Raw genomic sequence first — 11,621 nt, 5'->3', positions numbered from 1 at the left:
TATAAGTTTTTCCTTTTATGGGAAACGCTTTATTATACACACTTGGCATACCATGTCATTCGTGCCGGGAAAATTATTGAATATTTACTAGGGTGGTAACGGGATGGGGAAAACCCGAACCGATTAGATCAAGGAAAAATCGATTTTTTTTGTGCGGGCTTGGGGGTGGGAGAAGTTTTCCGCTCGAAGACTAAATTTGGACAGGGTGGGTGTTATACCCTAGAACCGTGGGAATCCTGCCCCGCCCCCGAAAAACCGTTCGTGAGGATACCCGAAAAATCCTTGAAAATAACCGAAAAATAATATAATCAGGTGCAACTCTGTTATGGGTTTTTTTCCGCTGTAAATGTGACATTTATTTATTTTCTTAAATCATTTTCAACCACTTTTTCTTTTTTCACCTTTATATTACTCTATAGTTTTTATTTTTTAATTACATTTTTGTAGTTTTATATTCTCTTTTAATTTAAAATTAGTAACCTAACTCACAAATAATTTAGTAATGCATATTTTAGTAACCAGATAAAATTAGTTTTATAACTCGTTGCAATTTTACTTAAAATTAGTAATGTATTGGTAAATATAACTGTCAAAATACATATGATTATTAATCTACCTATGGTAAAGTTTTCTTTTTTTTAGGTGACGGGAATCCCTGTCACCCGTGGAGACCTGTGCGGACGAATGTGGGGACAAAAAAATCTCTGAACCTTATTTTAGAGATTCCCTAAAACCGTTCCTAAAAGTATTAGAGGCGGAATATGGAATACATCCCTCCCCCGTCTCGCCCCGTTGCCACCCCTAATATTTACCCATCCCAACTATAAACAATTTAATATTTAGTCTAATGGATGTTTATTTATTATTCTGGCTAGCACTCTTTTTTGTCTAATTTTTTTTAGCATGATTATAAGCACGCATATGCTCAGAATTAAAGATTCCTCCTATTGTTACTTCGTTTTTTCCTAATTTGATATTATTTTATTCATATAGCTGCTCTCGTTATGAAATCTTTTTCTTTTTTAGGCCTCATTTACTTGTCGAAAAATATCGTGTTTTGAAAATATTGGGTAAAGAATTTTTTTTGTTCGAAAAATAAATATGTTTCAGTATTTGACTACAACACTGGAAAACGAGAAGAAATGGTGGTTAACTACTATTTTTAGAAGGGTAATAAGAAATCAAGTAAGATTCTACTCTTTAATGTTTTACTGGGTAAAACATTTTCACCATTTTCTGCGTATATTTTTGTTTTGATTAATCTAAAATATTCTTTTGACTTATTTTCTTAAGCAAACAAACATTGAAAAATCAGAAAAAAATATTTTTATGCACAATATTTGTCAAACAATTAGATAAAAAAAAACATAAAGATTGAATGTTAATGACCATTTAATGTCTTTATAATCTTTTGTTCAAAAAAATTATTAATCAATAATACTTAATTTCTAAATTTATTTACAGTAATTAATGAATCTTTATTAACATTTAAGACAATTAAAATCCTAATTACATTAAAAAGTAAACAATTGTAAATTATAAGTTAAATAAAATATCTATTTAGATTTGAAATAAATAATTACATAAAATAGTCAAATATATTTTATATTTATTTTTTCAATGTTTTTTACTAAATTATATTATTATTTACCTAATAAAAAATGAAATTTGACTTATATTGTATAAGATATATATAATAAATAAAAACATGGTAAAAAATATTGTAAGCATTTGTATTATCATAATACAATGATATGAAAGATTATTTATTACTATTAGCTAATATTATGATTTATTTAAAAAAATTAATCAATAATTTAAACATTAATATAAAAAATAAAAAGTTACGAAATTAATATAATATTTAAATTGTTAATCATAAAATTTATTAAATATTATTATTCATCTTGTGTAATGCATGGGTCTTCGCCTAATTCATATTAATATCTTATTATAAATAAATTCTAACATACAATAAACCTCACATCTTAAATCTAAAATTCAATTAAATAGTCAATCCTAAATTGATTGACTAATAGCTACTTCTCTGGTTGTTTTTGAAACTCTCGGCGCTTCACTTCAAAAACAATTCTTTATGTTGCTTCTTTGATCACTCTTTTATTTTTCCCGTATGCAGTATGGCATTGTTTTGTTTCTTCTCTATTATGTTTCTTTTTGCTTCTTTATCTCCTCTTTTTTAGGTTGTGTGATTGTGCCTCTTCAAATTCAAGTGTATCTTATTTTTTTTATTTCAGTAAGAGACATCAAAAACAGTCTAGAAGTGACACCCTTCCACCCCTTAGAGACTAAGTGATTGATGTTCTTAAGGGACATTATTTTGAGTCTTGACTCTTCTCCCATGCCATGTAACTCTAAGGGTTTATGATCCTTGTCACGCCCGAACTCTAAAATTTACTATACAAAATCAACCTAAAATCCGGCAGCATTTCCTCTAGAATATGAATAACCCAATTTTTTTTATACCTGCCAAAAGAAGTCACCAAGCTATCCATACATATATATATATATATCTAATACCATCCTCTTCAACAGCAATCACACAATATGTTCTTATGTCCAAAATATCATCTCCCTCTAGTGACAATACAACTATCATTTCATGTTAATAAGTACAAACGCAAAATTGGAGGTAATCCTCAACAAGAGAGAAATCTAAGTTGGCCCAACCTCTTCTATGACTTACTGAAGATCCAAAAACAGCTATCTGCTATGTTCTAGCTACCTCTTATCAGCTTATCTGAAATGTTTAAATAAGAGGGGTGAGTATAACACATACTCAGTGAATGGATAAATATATAACAAAGGGGAACAATACATGTTTTTCATACATAATATGTACATGTTAAAAATCATAGCTGGATAATAAAGTTTGTAAAAACGATTCAAACAACTTTTCTAAGATGTCTCGTTTTCTGAATAATTTATGTCATAAAAATAAAATATATCATATCAAAGCATTATCATCTCAAAATATCATCATACACCCAAATATGTATCCTAAAGATCAACTTCAAGGGGCGAACCACGTAGGGATGACAAACCAGCCCCCGGAAGCAACCATAAACCATCCACGTGAAATCTACATATTTCACGTATCTCATAACTGAACAATTGGGTGAGATCCTGGTATTTCATATCTCATCAATCAATTCTGTCATACGCATACGCAGAGCCAATATCCATCATCATCATCACAACACTATGGAATACCCGTCATCAAAGGCATGATCTAAAGGCCCATAATTTGAGTGTATAATGTCATATATCCAACTTTCTCATCAAATACATTTCAAAATCCAACACCAAACTCATAGCATATATATACATACACAATAGATATACATATATATGTAATTAAAACACAAACTACCATGAATTGTTCCCAATTTTATTAATCACAATATACTTTGCTGGAAACATTTTATTTAGCATAATTAGAAAGACATACTATAAATATAATGAAAACAACATTGTTATATAATTACCCACTCACCTTATTGTCCAAAAAGAACCACTTCCTTTAACCTTACAAGCACCTTATTGTGTCTCCATAGGTGCTAGATTATCACCTAAAATAACCACAATCAACTTTATGTATTTAATAATTCTAATTCACCATAAAAATGCTAAAATGTATGCTTATGCTCCTAATTTTCTTAACCTCATACAGCATCTAACTTCACCTAGTCCAAAGCTTACCTAAATGTGAATTTCTACGTTAAATTCCTAAGCTATAAACTTGAAAAACTCATAGTAATTAATCTGTTAAGAATCTGACAAAAAGTCAAGAATTAATCTTTCTCAAAATAATATATAGAGCGTGGTAAAAATAATTTCGGCCGGAAATACCTTCGCCGGATAAACTCTCCGGTCGCCGGAGTGTCGCCGGCGTGAATCCGGTGACTGCTGGAAACTCTCCTCGCCGACACGAGTTCAATGGTGGTGGTTTTGTAGCTTAACTCCTTACGGTTTGTCCGAATCGAGCCTTTGAAGGTTGAAATCCATAATACCCAAAACTTGAAATTTAGCTCTAAATTTCAGAAATTGATAGATGTTTTGGCTTGTTTGGAAGGAATTAGTAAGTGCAAAGTGAAGAATAAACTGATTGTGAGGAAGATCGATAGATAAGGATGCAATATGATGGTGGTGATGGAAGAGAGGAAAGAAAGAGCTAGAAGAATGGTGAATGGAAGAGAAATGAGAAATGATAAATGGGGAGGAAAGTAAGGTGTAGGAGTTGTTGCCTCCTCTCTTTATTTTATTTTTACTTTTTATTTTTTTTATTTTTTTTATCCCTAAATTTTTATTTATTTACATTAAGATCCCAGATGTTATAACTCTTCCCCCGTAAAAGTAAATCTCGTCCCGAGATTTACATCTCCAATGGTGGAAAAAGATGTGGGTACTGTGAACGCATGTCTTGCTCTCTCTCCCAAGTTGCCTCTTCTCTAGAATGGTTTCTCCACAAGACTTTTACCAATGGTATAACCTTATTCCTTAAGACTTTCTCTTCTTGAGCCAAAATCTCCACAGGTTCTTCCTCATATGTCAAATCCTCTCTCAACTCTACCGGTTGCTTTGTAAGAACATGAGATGGATCACGTCGGTATCTTCTCAACATTGAAACGTGGAAGACATCATGAATTTTTGATAACTCGGGTGGTAAAGCCAATCGATATGCCACTGGTCCAATTCTTTCCAGAACTTCATATGGACCAATAAATCTTGGGCTCAACTTCCCTCGTTTCCCGAAGCGCAACACTCCTTTCCAAGGTGAAATCTTTAGAAAAACTTTATCCCCCACATTATACTCAATATCCTTCCTTTTCAAATCTGCATAACTCTTTTGCCGGTCTTGAGCCACTTTCAACTTGTTTCTGATCATCTGGACTTTATCAACAGTTAACTGCACGATTTCAGGACCAATTAATTTCCTTTCCCCAGCTTCATCCCAACATACCGGTGTTCTACACTTTCTTCCATATAACGCCTCATAAGGAGCCATCCCCAAACTGCTATGGAAACTGTTATTATAGGCAAACTCCATCAAAGGCAAATGACTATCCCAACTACCCTTGAACTCCATAACACAAGCCCTCAACATGTCCTCTAAGGTCTGAATGGTACGTTCTGACTGTCCATCTGTTTGCGGGTGAAAAGAAGTACTAAAATTTAATTTAGTCCCCATGGCACGATGCAAACTATGCCAAAACTGGGATGTAAAGCGAGGATCCCTATCAGACACAATGGAAATAGGAATGTCATGTAATCTGACAATCTCGCTAACATAAAGTTCTGCAAGTTTATCCAGGGAGTAGTCCATCCTAATGGGTAAAAAGTGGGATGATTTGGTCAATCTATCAACTATGACCCAAACTGAGTCATGTCCACGTTGAGTACGAAGCAAACTAGACACAAAATCCATGGTGATGTGTTCCCATTTCCATTCAGGAATAGGGAGTGGTTGAAGAAGACCTGATGGACACTGGTGTTCTGCTTTGACTTGTTGACACACCAAACATTTGGCCACAAACTCTGCTATATCCTTCTTCATTCCTTGCCACCAATAATTCTCCCTCAGAGTTCAATACATTTTAGTACTTCCAGGATGTAAAGCATAGGCTGAACAATGAGCTTCTTCCATGATCTCTCTTTTTAATGCTTCCACATTGGGTACACACAATCTCTCCCCCTTCATTAGTGTCCCATCATCACGAAGAGAATAATCAGTGCGGTCACCACCTTTCACCTTTCTAACAATTTTATCAAACTTCTCATCTTGTAGTTGAGCTTCTCTTATCCTATCCACCAAAACGGGCCTTACTTTGAGTGTTGCTATCAATGCTCCAGAATGATCATCTCCAACTCCACACCTAAGGCACGCAAATCTATTAACAAAGGAAGCCATATTGTCTTCACATATGCCAATTTTCCATAAGACTTTCGACTAAGAGCATCAGCCACAACATTAGCTTTACCCGGATGGTATTCAATTGTGAGATCATAATCTTTCAACAGCTCCACCCATCTTCTTTGCCTGAGGTTCAATTCTTTCTGTGAGAGCAAGTACTTCAAACTTTTGTGGTCTGTGAAAATCTGACAGGTTTCTCCATAAAGGTAGTGTCTCCATGTTTTCAAGGCAAAAACCACTGCTGCAAGTTCTAGGTCATGAGTTGGATAATTCATTTCATGAGGCCGAAGTTGCCTTGAAGCATATGCCACTACTTTCCCATTTTGCAGCAGAACACATCCCAATCCTTTTCTTGAAGCATCACTATACACCATATATCCACAATTACTAGTCGGAAGAGTAAGAACAGGGGCTGAAGTTAAACAAGCTTTAAGCTTTTCAAAGCTTTCTTGACATTCATCACTCCATTCAAACTTGGCATTCTTTCTCAACAATTTAGTCAAGGGGGCTGCAATAATGGAAAAATCCTTCATAAAACAACGATAATAACCCGCTAAACCCAAGAAACTTCGCACTTCTGTAGGACTAGTTGGTGGTTCCCATTTTACAACTGCTTCAACCTTGTTAGGATCAACAAAAACTCCCTCCGCTGAAATGACATGGCCTAGGAAGATCACTTGGTCTAGCCAAAATTCACATTTGCTGAGTTTCGCGTACAAATGCTTGGCTCTCAAGGTTTGCAACACCAGTCTTAGATGGTCCTCATGTTCTTCCTTATTTTTGGAGTAAACCAGAATATCATCAATAAATACAATCACAAAGTGATCTAGGTAAGGCTTGAACACTCGATGCATTAGATCCATAAAAGCAGCAGGAGCATTTGTAAGTCCGAATGGCATAACAAGGAATTCGAAATGTCCATACCGGGTTCGAAAGGCTGTCTTTGATATATCTATCTCCGTAATCTTCAACTGATGATACCCCGATCTTAAATCTATCTTGGAGAACACTTTGGCACCTTGCAACTGATCAAACAAGTCATCAATACGAGGTAATGGGTATTTATTTCGAATTGTAACTTTGTTTAGTTGGCGGTAATCGATGCACAATCTCATAGACCCATCCTTCTTCTTCACAAACAACATCGGAGCTCCCCAAGGTGAAACACTAGGCCGAATAAAACCCTTATCTAGTAGCTCTTGCAATTGTACCTTCAATTCTTTCAATTCTGCTGGAGCCATTCGATACGGAGCTTGAGAGATAGGAGCAGTTCCTGGTTGTACGTCAATAGAGAATTCAATTTCTCTATCTGGAGGAAGACCAGGAAGATCATTTGGAAACACATCAGGAAATTCTCGAACAATTGGAATATTTTCCAATTTTGGCCCTTCTTGCTTTGTGTCAATGACATAAGCCAAGTATGCTTGGCAGTGCTTCCTAAGTAGCCTTTTTTCTTTTATGGCAGATATCACACTTGATGGAAGAACTCGTCGTTCCCCATGGAAAGTGAGTTTAGGATTCCCAGGCGGACGGAAAACTACTAATTTCTCATAACAATCTACGATGGCATGGTGGCGAGCTAACCAATCGAATTCCCGAATTGCCAAAGGTACTAAATCTGCCAATAATTCATGGTCCCCTATCTTAACATTGCAATCTCTATACACATGTTCACACAACATAGAATCTCCAACTGGAGTACAAACTACCAAACCCACATCCAAAAGCTCTAGTTGTTTATCAATATTCATGGAAAATGTATGTGACATAAAAGAATGCGTAGCTCCTGGATCAATAAGAATATAAGCATCTCTACCAAGGATAGATAATGTACCCGTGACTACTTCAGGAGAGGCCAAAGCTTCTTGCTGGGTCATGGCAAACGCCCGAGATTGAGTGGTAGGTCTCCCTAATGGTGCATTCGACTTGGGTTGAGATGAAGTAGATCCTGTTCTGTTTTGAGTCGAATTAGTACCCCTTCCTTGTGGTGGAACTCTACCTCCCCTCTGATTTCTTATTGCCCCTTGACTTGTTGCATCCGTTTGATTAAGGTGGGGACACAACCTTTTAATATGTCCAGTTTCTCCACATTCAAAGCATCGACCCTCTCGCTTACCCCAACATTCTCCACTATGGTACCTACCATATATAGCACATTGAGGTCTATTTTATTGATAAGACCTCTGTTCTCCACCTTGCCTTGATTTTTGAATCTCACTCGAGCTAGTAACTGGCTTTCTTACTGAACCCTGACTCATCTGTGATCCACTTCCCCCTTGATATAATCTAGACTGACTTCCTCCTGCTCGATTCCCACTTGTCATCTGAAAAGAACTGCTTCCTCTCTTGCTTGAAGTGCCAACAAATTCCTGAGAAAAATCAGCTTGCTTCCTCTTCTTTTGTAGACCTTCTCCCCTTTCCGTAAAAAACTTCTCAACTCTTTTGGCTTCAGCTACAAGTGACAAAAAGGTATCTCCACCACGCAATGGAACTTGTAAACGAAATTGCACATTTAGACCGTTGTGAAACCTCTCACATTTTTCCTTGTCATTAGTAATCAAGTGAGAAACAAATCTATAGCAATCTTCAAACTTGTCCACATACTCTGTCACTGACATTCTTTCTTGCTTTAGGGTGAAAAACAGATTTTTCTTTTCCCTTTTATAGTCTTCATGAACAAATGCTTTGTTAAATTCATTCACAAAGTCATTCCAAGTCCAATTACCACCATAAAGACCATGCACTCGATCATACCAATTCTCTGCTACTCCGGTAAGGAACATTCGAGCATAGCCCGCTTTATCTCGGTCAGAAATATTGGATAAAAGCCCATCAGCCTTTGTTAGTTTCTTCAACCAATCATCTGCTTCCTCAGAATCTGTAGAACCCCCAAAATCAATAGCTCCCAACTGACGACAATGTTTCACAATGTCCCAAGGCTTATTTTGCATATTGTTGTTGTTGTTGTTGCAAGCTTGCATAGCAGTCACATCTGCTTGAGTAATAGTGGCTACGAGATTCGCATCCACTTGAGGAGCCACGGGTGCACCAACTGTAGGATTTGGTTGTCTACGTTGCGGACTAGGAACACGATTTTCTGGTTGTGCATTTTCCAAAGAGGCAGCATCATCAACTAACTCATTTTCTATCTCATGTTCATCTACTTCTTCTTCTAGAGGTTCAACTCGGGGATTCCTACGAGGTCGGCCAACATTCCCTAACCTAACAGTCCTTGCTCTTCCTCTAGTAGTACGACGACCCCTTGCTCTAGTTCGGGGTGGCATTTTCCTATAAAATAACCAACACAATATGCTATTAGAATATTGTATATATACCTAATAAATATTGATAACCTATACAATCAATAGTGTACCATGTCTACTCATCATTTATATTGGTAATTATATGCAAATGAAAATGCTTGTTTCATGCATGACTATGCATTTATGAATTTGGTAAAAATGACTTATGACTCGAAACTTATGCAATGACTCTCCCCAAATGACATGTTAAAATATTGCATTTTTTTTTAATAATAAGTTGACAGGTACACCATAGAATGTATAGACCATCCCTAATCCCAATATACTTAGTTCCTCAATTGTTATTACGAGTCTGCAGAATCTAAAACCTAGGCTCTGATACCATTTAAATTGTCACGCCCAAACTCTAAAATTTACTATACAAAATCAACCTAAAATCCGGCAGCATTTCCTCTAGAATATGAATAGCCCAATTTTTTTTATACCTGCCAAAAGAAGTCACCAAGCTATCCATACATATATATATATATCTAATACCATCCTCTTCAACAACAATCACACAATATGTTCTTATGTCCAAAATATCATCTCCCTCTAGTAACAATACAACTATCATTTCATGTTAATAAGTACAAACGCAAAATTGGAGGTAATCCTCAACAAGAGAGAAATCTAAGTTGGCCCAACCTCTTCTATGACTTACTGAAGATCCAAAAACATCTATCTGTTATGTTCTAGCTACCTCTTATCAGCTTATCTGAAATGTTTAAATAAGAGGGGTGAGTATAACACATACTCAGTGAATGGATAAATATATAATAAAGGGGAACAATACATGTTTTTCATACATAATATGTACATGTTAAAAATCATAGCTGGATAATAAAGTTTGTAAAAACGATTCAAACAACTTTTCTAAGATGTCTCATTTTCTGAATAATTTATGTCATAAAAATAAAATATATCATATCAAAACATTATCATCTCAAAATATCATCATACACCCAAATACGTATCCTAAAGATCAACTTCAAGGGGCGAACCACGTAGGGATGACAAACCAGCCCCCGGAAGCAACCATAAACCATCCACGTGAAATCTACATATTTCACGTATCTCATAACTGAACAAGTGGGTGGGATCCCGGTAGTTCATATCTCATCAATCAATTCTGTCATACGCATGCGCAGAGCCAATATCCATCATCATCATCACAACACTATGGAATACCCGTCATCAAAGGCATGATCTAAAGGCCCATAATTTGAGTGTATAATGTCATATATCCAGCTTTCTCATCAAATACATTTCAAAATCCAACACCAAACTCATAGCATATATATACATACACAATAGATATACATATATATGTAATTAAAACACAAACTACCATGAATTGTTCCCAATTTTATTAATCACAATATACTTTGCTTGAAACATTTTATTTAGCATAATTAGAAAGACATACTATAAATATAATGAAAACAACATTGTTATATAATTACCCACTCACCTTATTGTCCAAAAAGAACCACTTCCTTTAACCTTACAAGCACCTTATTGTGTCTCCATAGGTGCTAGATTCTCACCTAAAATAACCACAATCAACTTTATGTATTTAATAATTCTAATTCACCACAAAAATGCTAAAATGTATGCTTATGCTCCTAATTTTCTTAACCTCATACAGTATCTAACTTCACCTAGTCCAAAGCTTACCTAAATGTGAATTTCTATGTTAAATTCCTAAGCTATAAACTTGAAAAATTCATAGTAATTAATCTGTTGAGAATCTGACAAAAAGTCAAGAATTAATCTTTCTCAAAATAATATATAGAGCGTGGTAAAAATAATTTCGGCCGGAAATACCTTCGCCGGAGAAACTCGCCGGTCGCCGGAGTGTCGCCGGCGTGAATCCGGTGACTGCTGGAAACTCTCCTCGCCGACACGAGTTCAATGGTGGTGGTTTCGTAGCTTAACTCCTTACGGTTTTTCCGAATCGAGCCTTTGAAGGTTGAAATCCATAATACCCAAAACTTGAAATTTAGCTCTAAATTTCAGAAATTGATAGATGTTTTGGCTTGTTTGGAAGGAATTAGTAAGTGCAAAGTGAAGAATAAACTGATTGTGAGGAAGATCGATGGAGATAAGGATGCAATATGATTGTGGTGATGGAAGAGAGGAAAGAAAGAGCTAGAAGAATGGTGAATGGAAGAGAAATGAGAAATGATAAATGGGGAGGAAAGTGAGGTGTAGGAGTTTTTGCCTCCTCTCTTTATTTTATTTTTACTTTTTATTTTTTTTTATTTTTTTTACCCCTAAATTTTTATTTATTTACATTAAGATCCCAGATGTTATAATCCTTATGGATTATAAGTTTGTTGAATTCAAAGTCGAATGTGACAGGGGTATGACTTCGCATCCAA

The 11,621-nt window shown here is 35.5% G+C and overlaps 1 long non-coding RNA gene across 1 annotated transcript; it reads right to left on the bottom strand.

Annotated features, from left to right (window-relative positions):
- Positions 1-9,876: 9,876 nt before the first annotated feature.
- On the bottom strand, positions 9,877-11,413 carry LOC136215410 (uncharacterized). Its single transcript, XR_010682504.1, has 3 exons — positions 11,065-11,413; positions 10,709-10,784; positions 9,877-9,952 (listed from the first exon to the last, which is right to left on the bottom strand). It is a non-coding gene; the product is annotated as an uncharacterized lncRNA (long non-coding RNA).
- Positions 11,414-11,621: the final 208 nt, after the last annotated feature.

This window comes from Euphorbia lathyris, chromosome 1 (assembly GCF_963576675.1).
Source record: "Euphorbia lathyris chromosome 1, ddEupLath1.1, whole genome shotgun sequence".
NCBI lineage: Eukaryota > Viridiplantae > Streptophyta > Magnoliopsida > Malpighiales > Euphorbiaceae > Euphorbia > Euphorbia lathyris.
This window is presented reverse-complemented; position numbering and strand designations above follow the sequence as displayed.